At 43.5% G+C, this 19289-nt stretch overlaps 1 pseudogene; it reads left to right on the forward strand.

Annotated features, from left to right (window-relative positions):
* Positions 1-1442: 1442 nt before the first annotated feature.
* LOC126102365 (5S ribosomal RNA) lies at positions 1443-1560 on the forward strand (annotated as a pseudogene).
* The last annotated feature ends 17729 nt before the right edge of the window (positions 1561-19289 follow it).

Below are 19289 nucleotides of genomic sequence, written 5' to 3' on the forward strand. Positions count from 1 at the left end.
TAAAAGAAGCTCGCTGAATGCTTTAATTACGAGCGACGTTCAATAAGTAATGCAACACATTTTTTTCTCGGACAGTTTCGGTTGAAAAAACTCAGAATTTGTTGTGGGACATTATGGGATACTCGCACTTCAGCCCCTATAGTTTCATGAAGTTCCTATAGGTGGCGGCGCTATATGTAGCTTTCAAAAGGCCGCCCGTAACGAAGTTGCGTTCCAAGCAGAGAGATGTCACAGAGTTTCTTTGGCCAAAAATCAGAGCATCGCAGTTATTCGTAGGTGCTTGCGGAATAATTCCGGAGATCTGGCAGTGAACAAGAGCACGATGAGTCGTTGGGCGAAGCGTGTGTCATCATTGCAACAAGGTCGCAGCGTGCCGGCCGGCCGATCGCACACAGCTGTGATTCCTGCAATGTTGGAGCGTGCCGACACTCTCTTTCCAGTTGATCGACGCATCAGAATCGAACATCTCGCTGCACAAATGGAATCTCAGCGGTGTTGTCACACTCGTGCATCAGTTGCGATACTCAAAGATTTGTGCTCGCTGGATTCCTCGCCACCTAAAGAGCGCGGAATTGCTTGCGCGATACGAGACTGATTGTCACAGCATCTTTCGTCGAACGGGCGATGAAACATACGTCAATCACTTTGAACAGAAAAAAACGGAAATCCATGGAATGGCGCCACACCACATTTCCTCCAAAGAAAAAGTTCAAAGCTCAGTCGCTCTAGTCATGGCGTAGGTTTCCTGGGACTCTTATTAAGTGGACATTCTATGTCATGTCCTCTCTCACAGTGTAACGATCAGCTCTGAAGCGTATAGTGCTACCCTAAGGAAATTGAACAAACGCCTTCAACATGTTCGTCGCCATAAAAATGCAAACGAACTTCTCCTTCTCCACGACACCGCAAGGCTCACACAAGTCTACACACCCAAGAAGAGCTCATGAAACTTGACTGGACCGTTCCTCCTCATCCACCCTACAGCCCGTATCTCGCACCTCCCGACTTCCATATGTTTGGCCCATTGGAGGACGCACTCCAGAGGAAGTAGTATGCGGATAACGGGAAGTTTGTTGATTCAGCAAGACTTTGGCTGCGACGTTAACCACTACAGTGGTGTCATGCGAGCGTAGAGGCCCTCTCAGTACGTTGGTGTAAGGCTAAGGAATGAAAGGAGATTATATTGAAAAATAGAGTTTTGTTGTCAAAAAGGAGCGGAGTAATATGGTGTTTTGAAATTCTGGATGAAACCAACCTGATGTCACAAAAAAAAGCGTTGCATTACTTATTGAACCCCCATCGTATTTACTGTAAGTATTAATGGCATTTCGTTGCATTATAGGAGTCGAGTAGCGGAGGCCAAAGTGAACGGAAGCACATGGCATGTAACTGTAAATATGTCTACTAAATCCGTTAATTATTTAATTTTTCATCAGGAAGAGGGCTACGGCCTTGCCGCAGTGGATACACCGGTTCCCGTGAGATCACCGAAGTTAAGTGCTGTTGGGCGTGGCCGGCACTTGGATGGGTGACCATCCAGGCCGCCATGCGCTGTTGCCATTTTTCGGGGTGCACTCAGCCTCGTGATGCCAACTGAGGAGCTACTCGACCGAATAGTAGCGGCTTCGGTCAAGAATACCATCATAACGACCGGGAGAACGGTGTGCTGACCCCACGCCCCTCCTATCCTCATCCTCCTCTAAGGATGAGACGGCGGTCGGATGGTCCCGGTAGGCCACTCGTGGCCTGAAGACGGAGTGCTTTTTCATCAGGAAGAGGATCAGGTGCGGGCGGCAGCTGAGTGTAGTCGCGAATGATTAGCAAGTGTCCGAAATAATGTTAATTATTGTTATTATTCTCGAGTGTCACGTATTGCATTTTGTGTGATAACTGATGTGTAAAGTCGGCAGTGCAGTATTACGGAGTACAGGACGAAAGAAGTGGTACTCCTTTTCGAACAATGTTTAGATACTCTTTACACAAAGGTAGTGCCAGGTTTTCCTAAGATTCTCACAATTACAGCATCAGGTGAACAAAGACACGACCGATCGTCACCTTTTGCAGTGAGGGGGACACATTTTTTAGAATAACTATAGAAAAGCTGCGTGATGTACCTGATGTATATCTCGAACAATAACCCTCGCGGGGACGCGAATCTGTTACAACCAGATACTGGAGCACGTCACTCAAACGAGGTGAAGGTGTTGCAGTTTCCTCAGCTTCTTTGCAGAGTCTGCACTTTGAGTCTTCTAGTGATTTCCAGAATGTAGCTTTCGTAATGTTAGTTTTCATGGCCTATTACTGTGCAGCAGAAATCAGTCCTCCAGTTTCCTTCTTTGTGATTTAGTGGGTCAGGTCGTTTTATTTATTTTGCCTTCGATCTTCTCCTAAATCTGCCCATACAATGATCCACTGCGTAGGCTCTCAGCCTGGTATTGGGTGTAACTTTCCTGTATCGATTTTTGGTTTGCTGTACCTTGGGAAGCTTTCTGTTGTGCACTTCCACCAGAACTCATTCTTGGCTTCCACACAGTGTGCCAGTGCACCTTCTTTTCTTCCACTGTCTGTCTCACTTACAAGAGCCCTCCGTCACCTGTTTTTCTGAATTTTCAACGTCACTGCAGGGATGAAGTGTACGGTGAACACGATATTGCAGGGTAGCTCAGTTGGTAGAGCACTTGCCCGCAAAAGGCAAAGGTCCCGAGTTCGAGTCTCGGCCCGACACACAGTTTTAATCTGCCAGGAAGTTTCATATCAGCGCACACTCCGCTGTAGAGTGAAAATTTCATTCTAGAAACAACCCCCAGGCTGTGGCTAAGCCATGTCTCCGCAATATCCTTTCTTCCAGGAGTGCTAATTCTGTAAGGTTCGCAGGAGAGCTTTTGTGAAGTTTGGAAGGTAGGAGACGAGGTACTGGCGGAAGTAAACCTGTGATGACGGGGCCTGAGTCGTGCTGGGGTAGCTCAGTTGGAGGAGCACTTGCCCGCGAAAGGCAAAGGTCCCGAGTTCGAGTCTCGGTCCGGCACACAGTTTTAATCTTCCAGGAAGTTTAATAATTTTTATTTTTGCTTGTGTAAAGAAGTAAGTATTTAAAAAAATTAATTCCTGTTAATTAGTTGTTTCTGAGCCAGAGAGGAGCGGGTGTATATCCTATTAGGAAACTGACTGCTGCTGGTATTTTCAAATCTCTTCCTGAGTAGTATATCTCCACACTTGTGAACACAACAACTGTACCAAGAGGAGGGCAAACGCTCTCATTTCTAACTTACAGAGTCCTGTTCAAACGTCGACAATCGTCCATTTTACCTATCGTCGAACTGAATTGTAAATGGATGGTCATACAGGATCAAGAGCGTACCCAGGGTCTGAGATAGGAAAGTAGGGAAGGGCAACTGGTATTAATCTCTCGATGTATGTCAAAATAGTTGACAAATGGCTCTGGGTACACTTTTCGGTAGTCAATATCCTTTATATATTCCAGTTTTCTTCGAATGATGCCGTATTGATACGTTTGTCTATGCAAGACAGTCTGTTAATCTGTAACTCTGGTCACATGCAATGTACAGCTGTATAATATCTTTTCCATGCCAATAGGGATAAGTTCTCGCAGGAGTAATTATTATTCGAACCGGATGACAATCCCGAGAGTTGTGTTAATATGCAAAGTATTTCACGTGCTTTACTGTAGTCGCTGTGAAGGGCGTGACCGTTAGCGGTATTTTCAGTAGGACTTCTGAACTGCATAGGAGCTTTGGCCTTCATATGGGGATAGTTTCTACTGTTTGTCTTGGTGCTTGTCAAACCATACGTTGGCCAGCAAGGTCACCGTATTCTCCCCGCTGAGAGCATTATGAGCAGGGCCCTTCAATCATCCCGTGATCTTGACGATCTATCGCTCCAGCTGGACAAAATTCGGAGTGATATCCCTCAATAGGATATCCAGCAACTCTATCGATTAATGCCAAGCCAAATAACTGCTTTCATAAGGGCGAGAGCTGGATCAACGCGTTACTGAATTGCTCAAATTGTGATTCTCTTTCTCTTGAATTAAAATTAGTTTTTCAGAAATTGTAAGCATTTGTTTGTCTGCAAATGAACATCACGTTTACCGTTTCCCATCCCTTTCGGAAAACTCATTTGTGGTATTTCTTAGAATGTGTTATTCTGTAGGAGCCCAGGTTGAGGAGCCACTACTGCGCAGGTCTGGCTTGCGGCGGTGGTTTGTGAGACGGGTGCTGACCGTTGGTCGTTCAAGAAAACAATATCAGAAAGTCAAACAGTTTACTGAGCTGTTACACTCACAGCGCTGCAATGCTGCATCCACTCCCCCTTTAGCGTGTGGCACGGATGATCCCGGTGCGCTGCTGTGCCATGAGACAGCCCGTAACGTCGGCGCCCACTCAGGAGACGGCACGACTGTGGGGTCGGGGATTTGTCCGCAATTTTGTGTGGTGAAAGAGGACCCCTAACACCTCACGTGGTTAAAATATTAGGAGGCACTACTCGGAAAATCCCGAGAAAAATCGATCCAAAGTTTCTTAGTTGCCTTATGAGCATAAAATGTTAGTCCATTGTCGTGCCGCCATCTGGCCTACATTGCTGCCGGCGCGGTAGCTCAGCGTGTTCGGTCAGAGGGCAGATTGTCCTCTGTAACAAAAACAACTGAGTTAAAGAATAAACGATCAACTTTGACGGATGTCATGTGATGTCCGCCCAGACCAAAAACAAACGTAAGAAGAACGAACAAAATTAAAAAAAAAAAAAAAAAAAGTGGTTAGCGATCGGGCCCTTACGCCAGAGGTCTCAGGTTCGATTCCTCCTCCAGCACTTTTTTTTCCTTCTGTTGCTCGCAAAATTGCAGCGCATTGTTACAGGAGAATCGTGAAATTAATTCCCAGGAAGATTGTATAAAAATTCATTCTATAATTCACCATCAATTATCGTCACCAATATTCCGAGACATGATTTAATACGCCTGGTTTGCCTCAAAATTGTCAGAAACTCGAAACATTTTCGTAAATGTTAATGGGGCATGTTTTTGTACAGATTTATTGCAAACGCCCTGTGATTGTAAAAAATCCGCTTTTATATATTGCGCAAGATGTCGCAAAAATTATTGCTTTGTTTGTTTTTACGATAATTACCACTGCGGTTCTTGTTTATAATTATTATATGTATAAAAATTGAATGTTTCCCAATCGACTTTGTTATTCTGATTAAAAAGGCAATGTTTCTCCTCATATACTTTACAATGAAAAATGGAAAGCCCACCGCCATGAATTGTGTTGTTGAACAAAAAGAAAATAATTTTTATTCAATAATGTAACTAACTTGTTAAAGATAATGTAGGTTTGGGAAACTTTCTGAATAATTGGTGGAATAACCAAAGAAAATGAAACAGAAGAAAAAGAAAAGTGCCAGAGGAGGAATCGAACACAGAGACCTCTGGCGTAAGAATCCGAGCCCTAAACACCGAGGTCAGACGGCGGCTCAGCACGATACTAACATTTTATACTCATAAGGCACCTAAGAAACTTTGGATCGATTTTTCCCGGGATTTTCTGGGTAGTGCGTCCTAATATTTTAACCACGTGAGGTGTTAGGGGTCCTCTTTCACCACACAAAATTGCGGACAAATCCTCGACCCCACGGTCGTGCCGTCTCCTTGTCAGTGATGTGTGCCCCAGTTAGGTGCGGCATGGTTGCTTGCGATAGATGCCAATGGCATTAAAGTCCCCCACAGGTCTTGCAGGGGATGGCATTTTCCAGTCATGGAACTCGCCCCTGCAATGGGAGGCGCTTGGCGCTAGGACACCTACACAATCGTAGGAGGGCTAGCGTCTGTACAGCCCCAGTCTCGATTTGCAGCCCCCTGCTGCTACTGGAGTGAGACTGGAGGCTCACATATAGAAAAATGTCAAACCCATGGAGAAAAACTTGGTGCCCGAAGACGATCCGGCAGCGGCGGCGGCCTGAACTCGTGGCCGTTGTGCAGATCCTTGCCACTTCAATGACTGGCATAGTCGTCTCATCGTAACAGGTGCTAGCAGGCAGTGAATAGTTCAAGGTCAGCTTTAATGATGATAATAAGCAGTACAATCACCAGTTAGAGAAAACTTTTCACAAACACCGTGTTCTTTAAAGCAAATATTTACAACTTACCTACCCTCTATCTTTCGTACTGAGTACAGACAGTCAAGGCCATATCAGAAACATAGTAGGACCTACCAAAGTCTTTATTCTCCACCTCACCATCACGATAAGTGCGATAATCAATCACATCACGAGAATCAAAAGTTTCCAAAACAGCAGCAGTAGAAACACTAGCACCAGCATCTCAGAGGCCACGCTACGGTACAAAACATTACAGACGTCGAGGGGCATTGTCGGTGTTCAAGATTATTGAACTGTTGAAAACATTGAAGTTAAGAGTGGCACTGGAGTCGGTGTAGCGAAAAATAAATAAAAAGGAGTTGCCTCTACCTCAGTCCTTGACAGTCTTTCTGTTTTTTATAGGTATATGTATTTTAGTATTAGTAGTAATACTGACGACGTGTTCGGACACGATCATCGTCCCAGTGAAATAAGACGTTCTTCAGACGAGGTGACACATTTGCATTGATCCACGGCACAGTCTCGATATTACTGTGCCCACAGCAATGGTAATTGACGATGGCTTTGGGTTTGAGTCAACATGGAAACACATAAGTATCGTTTGCGCCGGCCGGTGTGACCGAGCGGTTCTAGGCGCTTCAGTCTGGAACCGCGCGACCGCTACGGTCGCAGGTTCGAATCCTGCCTCGGGCATGGATGTGTGTGATGTCCTTAGGTTAGTTAGGTTTAAGTAATTCTAGGGGACTGATGACCTCAGATGTTAAGTCTCATAGTGCTCAGAGCCATTTGAATCATTTTGTATCGTTTGCTGCGGACCCTACATTCAACAATGTGTGTTGAACGGTGTTTTCCGAAACACTTGTACCTGCATCAGCACTGAACTCTGTCTCTAAATCCGCCACAGATCACCTTCTAATCTCATTTACAGAGCGGGCAATCGTCCGGCCTCCACATTCGGTGATGAGGCGTGTACGTCCAACACTTGTCAACTGCTCGTGGTTCCACCATCCTTCAGCCTCTCTCTGTAGATGCCGCGACAGTAACAACCGTTCAGCCCTGGTCCACAGAAGCCATCGCAGAGAGGAGGGCAGCAGTTGCATATGTCATCGACACTACTGGAGATTGTGTTGGTAGCGAATTAATTCAGTGGGTCCCGTTCAAACTGCAACTAGGAGGGTAAGTCAATTATTATCCGCAAAGTAGTTATAATGTTTTATTGTAATTAAATAGGAAACTTGCAAGAACATCTTTTTTTGACATAGTCTCCTTGCGTTTCAACGCACTTGGTCCATCGTTGTACAAGCTTCTTGATGCCTTCATAAAAGAAGGTTCTCGGTTGAGCTACGAGCCAGGAATGCCCCGCTTCTTTCACTGCTGCGTCCGAGGCCAATCGACGGCCCCTTAATGTGTGTTTGAATGGACCAAACAAGTGATAGAAGGAGCAAGATCGCGACAATATGGAAGATAATCCAGTACTTCAAATTTGAGTTTCTGGAGCGTTTCAGCAATGTGGGCAGCAGTATGCGGACAGGCATTGTCGTGCAACAACACAACACATTTTGACAGCAATCCTCGGCGCTTGCTTCGAACTGCAGGCTTTAGCCTGGCAGTAAGCACCTCACTGTAACGTTCACTGTTTATTGTTGTGCCCCTTTCCCCATAATGTTCCAGTATTGGACCTCCTGCGTTCCAAAAAACCGTAAGCATCAGTTTTCCTTCGGACGGTTGGGTCTTGAACGTTTTCTTGCACGGCGAATTCGGATGTTTTCATTCCATACTCTGCCGTTTACTCTCCGGCTCGTAATGATGGATCCATGTTTCTTCACCAGTCGCCGGCCGGAGTGGCCGAGCGGTTCTAGGCGCTTCAGTCTGGAACTGCGCGACTGCTACGGTCGCAGGTTCGAATCCTGCCTCAGGCATGGATTTGTGTGATGTCCTTAGGTTAGTTAGGTTTAAGTAGTTCTAAGTTCTAGCGGACTGATGACCTCAGATGTTAAGTCCCATAGTGCTCAGAGCCATTTTTTCAGCAGTAATGATTCTGCCTAAGAAGTTGTCCCCTTCATTACCACGGCGATCCAAATGCTTTTGCAGATGTCCAAGCGCGTTTGTTTACGCAACTGGGTGAGTTGTTTGAAGACCCATCTTGCACAAACTTTATGAAACCCAAGTCAGTTGTGGATGATTTCGTAGGTAGAATCATGACTAATTTGCAGACGATGTGCCACCTCGTAAACAGTTAATTGTCTGTGTAAGAGAATCATTTCACGTGGATGCTCAATGGTTTCTTCATTTGTGGCGGTAAGCGGTCATCCGGCTCCTTCATCGTGCGTAACACTTGTGCGACAATTTCGGCATTTTTCAATCCATTCGTAGACACTCCGTTGTGGCAAAACACTGTTCCCGTACTGTACCGAAAGTCTTCGATGGATTTCGGCCCCTGATACGCCTTCCGACTACAAAAAACGGATCACTGAACGTTGCTCTTCTTTGGTGCAAATAGACAGCGGAGCAGCCATGATTAACAGCAAGGCAGCGATAACGAAACTAGCCTAGCAGCTTGAAAATTGCAAAGATATAACAACAAATAAACAAAGCATCCATCATTAGCGAAGAACGACAGTACTACCAAAATAAACAGAAATATAACTAAATTGTGGATAATAATTGACTTACCCTCGCAGTATACTGACTGAAGTCCAATGATCTCATGAAAAGTTCCATGCACTGGTAAGCCATTTAAGCAAACACTGTTCCGTCCGAATAAATATTTTTATTTTGTTCTGTGCTATAAATCTTTTTAGGCTTTTGCGCCATAGTCGAGTGTACAAGGCATTTGCCATGGCTCTTGATAGTATTGCAGTAGATCAGCGTCAAACAGAAAATTGTGCACTGTTTGTAGTAAAGTGGAGATCATTGGCTAACAGACTCAACTCGACTGCAAAGTAATGTTGTCCATTGTGAGCTCAAGACGCCATTGTTTTGGTCCGTTCCCTCCCAGTGGAACAAGGTTGACAGTGGCTACTGCAGTAATTTGTGGTAAGGTTTCTACTGCGGCTGATTAGAGAGCCTGGAGTTGACGAGTATTTACACTGGTTACGCGCGACCAGCCTTACAAAAGCCCCGTCTTTTCACTGCATCGTCAGGATTGAGCTGCTCGGTCTGGCTCGCCTTGAATGCGTAAACAGCCCTGTTCCTGCAACAGGCATCCTGAAGCCTTGGTGCCCACCGTCTTTTTCAGTGGCTGTGGCTGAGCTTCTATTGTCCACAGTAACGCCCAAAAAATCGTGATTCCACTACAGTAACAAGGACCGTTCTCTTTGCAGAGATTCTCTAGGACTTTGGGAACATTCCGTTGGAGTTTACATGGAAGCTATAAAAATGGTACTTTTCCAGTGCAGTCGTTGGGTCTTAAAATTCATCTGCGTGTAATCGACTGGCTACAAGACAAGTGATCAGATGTGTTCTAGTTTTACCATTTTGACCTTCTCTTGCTTGGTAAGTTGGAGCCAGTGGCTCTTATCAAAAATGTTTTTCATTAATGTAACAGCGCAGGGAGGTTTTCGTGACATAACACAGAAACTTCGTATAGAAGTAAGTGACTGTTGTACACTGACATCAATTATACAGGAGTTAGGAAACTATTGGTCTCATATCTGTTTGTGACGTTACATTCTTCTCATCAAAAATAATAAGTGTAATTTTTATTAGTCAGTAGGGAGGCTTTGGCACTTTTCTTTTGAAAGATATAGCTCATGAATTAATGGTTTTGAATTACCACAGTTCACATGTTAATGCTGCTCTGTATCCGACACATTTTTAATAATACTTTTCTTTATGACATCTGAGCCTCATTGAGAGGCCTAAGATTGACATTATCAGTGGATAAATATTAACAATATTTCGTTTTCTTTTGAAATGTTACCTCCTTCTAGGTTTCTCTCTTTTCACATCGGCTTTGTTTTGCTATGACACGTCTAGGGTTCGGCAGCGGTCGTGCAATGCCACACTCATGTACTCAGCAAAAAAAGGAAAACCTGCGATTTCACGCCTTAAAAAAATTAATCATTCATACAGGATACAACAATCAAATCTTTCCACTGAAAAGTTCTCAAATATGTATTGCAAACGACCACCCACACAAGAAAACACAGATTAAAACATATTTATAAGATTTTCAGCAATGAAGGGTTGCCTTTTAATTGATCTAGTTTATTTCATTGACTAGTCATAAAAAATAAATTTGTTGTAAGAAAAGCATTATAAGAAAGAGCTATCTTGAAACTAAAAGTAGTGGAATCTTAACTACCCACAAAAATGCTAAACTGTTAAAATTGTGTGTGCTACACCGTTGAAATGATTATTAACAAAATGTTTTCACTAAGAATATCGATTCATCGAACCAGATTATCCACCAGTTATTTATGATTAAGCTAAACTAGTAACAAGGCAGACTGCTAGCAGACGTCACTGAAACAGTATTCAGCAGTTTCAGCGACTGATTCTTCTAGACATCGCAACTTCAGCTGAAGATGGCCTAAGACTAGGCTGAAATCGGCCATTTTCAATAAAATAACCAGTGCGATATAGACTGTTTTTCACTAATTGTATCGCTCACAAGATCACTGTTCTCAAAAAGTGTCAGCAATAATTTTGAATCAAAACATGACACTAACATATTACTAATTTAAATACAAGACATTCAACACGAGCAAACGCATTGTATTATTATTATTTGGACTTTCTTTCTGCAGTTTTCCCGGTACGGTCTGTATTCCTGTTCCGTGTTCATTACAGACTGGATGGGGTGGAAAATTACGTTTAGATTGCAAAGTTTCCAAACGGCTGAGAAAAGTTCCATTATCCTCCCGGTACTAATTTTTTTCCGGTTGCCTCAAAATTAACTTATGACGAGCGATTAATGAGCGAGCCCAGTCTTCCCTTGCCACTTGAGTTTCTTTATTTAACATATGGTTTGCGCAGTTACTTTCGGCAAACGCATGAAGTGATATGCTAAACGTCGGAAGTTTTTAAACATAAGGCCGTTGAACATAGAATCCAGACTGATACAGTGCTGCGCCAGTTCAGTTTCCTCTGTCTCGGAAAATACTCTCTTGACACATCCGAATGTTGCCACTCCGTACCTTGCTTTAAGTCCTTTACGTAATGTGCATTCATTACATCCACACCCACGCCATTTAGCTGCATTTCTAATGGAAGGTCCGTTTTCTATTAGCTTTTTAGCCTCCTCTAACGTTTTTGAAGACCTCTGCGTGGAGGACGTTTTTCTCTCATAGTTCCTGTAAGATGAAGTCGAACTAATCTCATTAATAGTAAATCAGTTGATGTGAAACAGTGAACTATAAGTTAAGATCCATCAAATATTTTTAATAAAGCTAGGCTTTCAGTATTAGAATTGAAGAAAGAAAAGGACAAACGTTTTGGGCAAAGGTATGCATGCAGACATAATTCGTAGGATCTTTGCCCCGTGGCATTGATTTCTGAAACTTCTGATGTCAGCTACCATACACGGCAAGTTGTTAAATTAACAACTAAGCTTAAAGCGTGAGTTTAGTTTTGTATTTACATACGAGGTATTGATAGTTCTTTCGTATTATAGCAGACAGACAGTCATCAATTACGTGGTAAATACTTACATGGAAACTTCCAAAAAAACTAACTCACCTCATATCACGATAGCTTCAAAGTGCGAACTACAGAGTGTTTCAAAAAGAATATAGTATTACAAAGTATTATTTTGTCCAAACTATCGATCGCTGCACCTCGGCTCGGCTATTGGAGAAACAAATACACAGTCTAGTTTATATTAACAGCTGATAGATGTCAGTTGTCTTCTGTTTTGCTTGGTAACCGTCATATGTTTAAAATGGCTACTCCGCAGCAGAAATCATTTGTGTTGTCAAGTTTGCGAAGTGCAATTCCGTGATTACAGTGCAAAGACGTTTCAGATTGAGGTACCAAATTGATCCTCCGAATGGGTGGAACATTCGCAGATGGTATCGACAGTTTCTAGATACAGGATGTATATGTAAAGGAAAGAGTCCTGGCCACGCTCGTGTTCCTGAAGAAAATGCTGCACTAATTCAAACTGCTTTCCAACGTAGTCCTTCAAAATCAACTGCCTACAACAACAATTTGGCGTGTTTTGAGACGTCGGTTGATTATGAAGCCGTACAAGTTGTAGCTGTTACAAGCTCTGCGTCCTGATGACAAACGCAACCGTATGGCATTTTGTAACGAGATTCTTGTTGCTATCGACAACGATAATTCTTTCGCACAACGCATCGTGTTCAGTGATGAAGCAACTTTCCAAGTCAGTGGTCAGGTAAACAAACAAAATGTTCGAATTTGGGGCATACCGAACTCACATGCAGCGATTTAACATGTACGATAATCGCCCTAAGTCACTGTGTTTTGTGCGATATTCCGATCATCTGTTTACGCCCCATTCTTCTGTGATGGAAACACGGTTAGCGGTCAGCAGTACCTCCCTATGTTACAAAACTGGTTGTTTCCGAGGCTGCACGAAGACAACTTCATTTTTCAACAAGACGAGGCACCCCCTCAATGGAGTCGCCAAGTGCCCGAATATCTGAATGAAACACTACCGAACCGTTGGATTGGTCGTCAAGGTTCAAAAATGGTTCAAATGGCTCTGAGCACTATGGGACTTAACTACGGAGGTCATCAGTCCCCTAGAAGTTAGAACTACTTGAACCTAACTAACCTAAGGACATCACACACATCCATGCCCGAGGCAGGATTCGAGCCTGTGACCGTTGCGGTCGCGCGGTTCCAGACTGTAGCGCCTAGAACCGCTCGGCCACCCCGGCCGGCGGTCGTCAAGGAGCTGGAGACTTAGCATGTCTCAGCTGGGCTGCACGGTCACCGGATTTGACACCTCTGACTTCTTGCAGTGGCGTTTCGTTAAAGACAACGTTTTGTACCCTCACTTCCACAGAACCTGGAAGAGTTGAGGAACCGGATCCGTACTGCCGTAACATTAGTGACGAAGGACACGCTTGCCCGAGTATTGGAGGAATTTGAGTGTCTATGTGATATTGTTCGTGTCGCTGATGGAAGACATATTGAATATCTGTAGTCTGAACTTGAGAGGTTCGTAAATATGTGTGTAAAGTTTCATATTCGTATGTCTTAAACTTTAATAAATAAATGCATTAGAAATACATATATTCTTTTTGAAACACCATGTACTATCACAACACACGAGACTCTTCCGTCATAAAAGCTCTCAACTGAAGATTCAAGGCTGCCACATTACACTCAGAAGCATGAAAAGCTCTAGACTCGCATCTCTGCCCCGTGCGCAACTTTGCCCCCGCCTACCCTATGTGATGTAGACGCATCCGGGGTGATCAGACAAGTCTCAATGGCGAACAACGACCATCTGAGAATCGCCAGAGAATGAAATCCCTGTGGCCCGAACACCGGCGTATCACAATTGAGATCATAGTAGAAAAAGTGAAAACCCTCATGGATCCGTTCCAAAACATTGGACAACGAACATGACGCAATACGTCGCCCGCTGTGTTCGGTGACTGCTTAGACCACATGGAAAAGCCCGTTGAGCCGATGTGGACATGTTGCAGCTGTGTCAGACCAAGTCAGATGACTTCTGTAGCCGCCTGATAACAATGAACAAGTGCTGGATGATATCGAACCAAAGAAGCAAAAAAGCAGTGGCAAAGTGATGTCACAATTTAATATGAACAATTTTATTAGTGAAGTGACTGTTTGACACTGTGCGATGTATGTAGGAATGAAGAACGGTATAATCTTGCGGAGAGAGGTGAACAATATTATTATCTCTGATTTATGTATAATTTTTGTGGTTATCTGGAACGTTAATTGTTTTGATTATTCTTCTTCTGACTATTGTTAAGATTCTCCTGAAACTACTACAGCTCTATAAATGCATTGTATAGTATCAGAAGAAAGAGCTCATCTCACCTGATTAAAAGGTGACATTCTAAATTAATTATTCTTCTAAAATTACATTCTCATAAATGCCTGGAGAATTCCAGACATCTACGTTGACGTGCGTCTGGAGAGACGCTGGAGACGTGGCGAACGAGCCTGCAATCACACGGCGATTCTTTACAGACTCAAGAACTCGCTATGAAATAGCGTTAACGGCGCTTTACTAAGATTTCGTCACTCAACATATTACGCAAAAACGTGTTTAGTTAACAGTACATCACTTGAAATCCAACAGTACAAACCAAACTCTCGTCCAAATAATATTCCAACACAACATAAACCACCATAAAAAATCCAATATTATAACAGGAACATGTGAAATCATATATTAGTATCAATGGTATTGAGAAACGGCTAAAATCGCTAAAATTTGACAAAGCTCATAGGTTCCATGGAACAGCTATCACATTCTATACCGAATCTGAGGCTGAGTTAGCCCTTCTTTTAACAATAACCTAATGTATATCCGTCGAACGAAAATCTATGCCCGGTGGTTGGGAGAAAGCACGAGTAATACCTGTCTACCGCCTGGTATCTTTCATATACGTTTGCTCTAGACTCTTAGCACCTATTATGAGGCCAAACATAATGAAGTATCTCGTACGGAATATCCTCGTCCCGGCCAACCAATACTGATTCCGAAAACATCGATCATGTGAAACACATCGCATACTTTTCTCACATGAGTTCCTGAAAGCCATGGCTCAAAGCAGTCAGTAACATGCTGTAATTCTCGATTTCTGGAAAGGATTTGACTCGGTACCACATCTACGATTACTATCAAAAGGACGATCCTTAGGGGGTAGCAAGCGATATTTGTGACTGAATTGGGAATTTCTTGGTAGGAAGAACGTGGCATATCACCTTGGATGATGAAACATCGACAGACGTAGAAGTAACTCCGGATGTCCCTCATGGAAGTACGTTGGGACCCTTTCCGTTCATATTGTATACTAATCACCTTGCATACAGTATTGATAGTAACCTCAGACTTTTCGCACATGATGCAGCACAGTCTGAAAGAAGGTGCACAAATCATCAGGTCATATCTTGACATTTCAAATTGGTGCAAATATTGGTAACTTTCTTAAAACGTTAAAGCATGTAAAAAACAAAAACTAAACATATTATCCTATGACTATCGTATCAACAAGTCATAATTGGAAACGTCCAGCTCATGGAAATAGCTGGGTGTATTATTTTGTAGGGCTATGAAATGAAACGATCACAAAAGTTCAGTCGTAGGTAAAGCAGATTTAGGTTTATTGGTAGAACACTAGGTACATGTAGTCAGTGTACGAAGGAGGTTACTTACGAGTCACTCCTGCGACCCATTATAGAATACTGCTCAAGTGTGTGGGATCGGTATCAAATAGGACTAACACGGGGATACTGAACGTATACAGAAAAGGCTAGCACGGATGTTCACACGTTTGTTTGAGCCGTGGGAGAGTGTCACAAATGGTGAAACAACTGAGCTGGCAGACTGTTGAAGACAGGCGCAAGATATCCCAGGAAATTATTATACAGGGTTATTACAAATGATTGAAGCGATTTCACAGCTCTACAATAACTTTATTATTTGAGATATTTTCACAATGCTTTGCACACACATACAAAAACTAAAGAAGTTTTTTTATGCATTCACAAATGTTCGATATGTGCCCCTTTAGTGATTCGGCAGACATCAAGCCGATAATCAAGTTCCTCCCACACTCGGCGCAGCATGTCCCCATCAATGAGTTCGAAAGCATCGTTGATGCGAGCTCGCAGTTCTGGCACGTTTCTTGGTAGAGGAGGTTTAAACACTGACTCTTTCACGGGGTTAAGTCGGGAGAGCGTGGAGGCCATGACATGAATTGCTGATCATGATCTCCACCACGACCGATCCATCGGTTTTCCAATCTCCGGTTTAAGAAATGCCGAACATCATGATGGAAGTGCGGTGGAGCACCATCCTGTTGAAAGATGAAGTCGGCGCTGTCGGTCTCCAATTGTGGCATGAGCCAATTTTCCAGCATGTCCAGATACACGTGTCCTGTAACGTTCTTTTCGCAGAAGAAAAAGGGGCCGTAAACTTTAAACCGTGAGATTGCACAAAACACAGTAACTCTTTGTGAATTGCGAATTTGCTGCACGAATGCGTGAGGATTCTCTACTGCCCAGATTCGCACGTTGTGTCTGTCCACTTCACCATTAAGAAAAAATGTTGCTTCATCACTGAAAACAAGTTTCGCACTGAACGCATCCTCTTCCATGAGCTGTTGCAACCCCGCCGAAAATTCAAAGCGTTTGACTTTGTCATCGGGTGTCAGGGCTTGTAGCAACTGTAAACGGTAAGGCTTCTGCTTTAGCCTTTTCCGTAAGATTTTCCAAACCGTCGGCTATGGTACGTTTAGCTCCCTGCTTGCTTTATTCGTCGACTTCCGCGGGCTACGCGTGAAACTTGCCCGCACGCGTTCAACCGTTTCTTCGCTCACTGCAGGCCGACCCGTTAATTTCCCCTTACAGAGGCATCTAGAAACTTTAAACTGCGCATACCATCGCGGAATGGAGTTGGCAGTTGGTGGATCTTTGTTGAACTTCGTCCTGAAGTGTCGTTGCACTGTTATGACTGACTGATGTGAGTGCATTTCAAGCACGACATACGCTTTCTCGGCTCCTGTCGCCATTTTGTCTCACTGCGCTCTCGAGCGCTCTGGCGGCAGAAACCTGAAGTGCGGCTTCAGCCGAACAAAACTTTATGAGTTTTTCTACGTATCTGTAGTGTGTCGTGACCACATGTCAATGAATGGAGCTACAGTGAATTTATGAACTCGCTTCAATCATTTGTAATAGCCCTGTAGTGCTGTGCCTGTGTTTTTACGATGACCTGAAGGACATTGCAGAATACATCGTAAAAACACAGATACAACTTCAAGTATTTATATTAAGACAAGGTCCCGACAATAATCATAAGTCTCTCCCTGTGCGGTAAACACAGCTACTGTGGGAGAGCAGGACGTAGACACACAGTGACGTATGGAAGTTTGGGTCGACCCTGGAGGCGTGTACGGATGGCCGAGGCGGTTAAGGCAACTGCTCGAGTAAAGCGGGAAATTCAGGGTCGAGTCCCGGCCAGGCACAAATTTTCACTGTCATCAGTACATTGTGTAGCTGCGAGTAAATTTCCTGTACGTTTCCGCCTACTTACAAAGTTTCAAGGGCGAGAGGTAAATTATGTCTGTAGGAGTTTACTAGAACCCCCTTTATATCGGTTCCGTAGGGGTCGTGACGACAACATTTGATTAGATACAGCACCCACAGATACATTTAAACATTCTTCCACCTCTCCATACATGAGTGGAATGGAAAGAAACCCTGATAATAATGGAGAGTGCTGTTTGCCAAGCATATCATAGTGGTCTGTAGAATGTAGATGTAGATGTAGGCGTCGCTATTGACTGAAATCTGTGTGGGGAGAAGGGATGGCGGTTATCGCTGAAACAATCAGTTTTCGGTTACATCGGGTTTTATCCACAGCAGTTTAACATTACTGTTAAAATCTCTCAAAATAATTGGTTTCTGAAATAGCCGATTTTCGGTTTTTTGTTCCTGTTGTAACAGATCATCTACTTTCTATTTTTATTGCATATTATGAATGAATTGTTTAGTTTTAATTTATTAGTGTTGTCACAATTTCCTTCCACTTTTATCATTTCTTAGAAATGGCAGTCTTAATCTTCTACCTTTTAAAGTAAATGGAGCGCATCAGTTCGCAAAAATGCAGGAGTGTCAAAAAGACCCATCCGATATGGCACGTCTATATTTCTGAAACTAATGAACATATACAATGAATTTTGTTTTTTGATCAGCGGGAAACTCAAATTTTTTTCGTACTTTTTCATAGATGTTCATTATGACCCCCTTCAGATGCACGGCTTATGTTAATGCGGTATTTAGTCTGTTCCCACACTGCAGCGCGCATGTCTTCAGTAACAGGTTCCACAGCTGCTGTTATGCGATGTCTCAGTTCATTCATTGTTGTTGGTAACGGAGGCACATTAACAGTGTCTTTCATAAACCCCCACAAGATTTACAGTCGGGTCCGGTGACCTTGGAGGCCAGTACTGAAGGCTGAATCATTTGATCCAGTGCGAACGACCGATCGTCCAGTAATTCTTTAATTTAAAAATTACCGCACTTCCAGATGCCAGTGTGGCGGTGTCCATCCTGTTTGTAAATGAAGTCGTTCGAACCAGTCTCCAATTGTGAGAAAAGAAAGTTCTCAAGCATATCGAGATATTTGCTTCCTGTAACAGTGTTCTCTCCATACACATTTTCCCGTGAAACTGCACAAAGTACATTTAATTATGGAGAGTCCCTCTCATGTTGTACAACTTCATGTGGTTGTTCCGTACCCCATATTCTCACGTTATGACGGTTCACCTTTCCATTTAAATCGGATGTTGCCTCGTAACCAACTAACTGGAGAAAAACTGTCATTCTCTTATCTTAACAGGAACGAAATTACAGAACTCCACACGTTGTTGTTTGTCACCTTCACGAAGAGCTTGCAGTAGCTGAATTTTGTATGGTTTGATGTGTAAACGTCACCGCAACACACGCCAGACGGACATCAGGGGCATGTTGAGATGTCGAGCTGCACTGCGAACTGATTTCTGTGGACCGGTTGTGAAACTATGGTGGATGTGTTCAACGTCTGTGTCAGACACTCGGAAAAGGCCCGGCGATTTGCCTTTACACAAACAACCTGTTTCTCGGAATTGTTCATGCCATCGTCTAATGCTCTGTTCTGTAGGAGGATCCACACCTACCTAGTACGAAAGTCACGCTGAACAGTTATTACTGACCCGCACTGCGCAAAATGTAGAACGCAAAACGCTTTCTGTTGTCCCGCCACGATTTTTACCAGAACTGAAGTGGGCACGCACTGATGCTACCTGGCGGGACCCATGTGAAACTCGAAAGTTTGCTCTTTCCAACAGTATATTGTTCACGCACGTATCTCAAATAACATAATAGTTATGATTGTTTTTAAAATAGGATGATTCTCTGTGATGCACCCTGTATTTCCGGACAAGGCTGCTGCCGTTCTGCAATACAACGGAGATCTGGCGACTACAAGGACAAACTGCTCGCCGGCCGCGGTGGCC

This window comes from Schistocerca cancellata, chromosome 9, assembly GCF_023864275.1.
Source record: "Schistocerca cancellata isolate TAMUIC-IGC-003103 chromosome 9, iqSchCanc2.1, whole genome shotgun sequence".
Taxonomy (NCBI): Eukaryota; Metazoa; Arthropoda; class Insecta; order Orthoptera; family Acrididae; genus Schistocerca; species Schistocerca cancellata.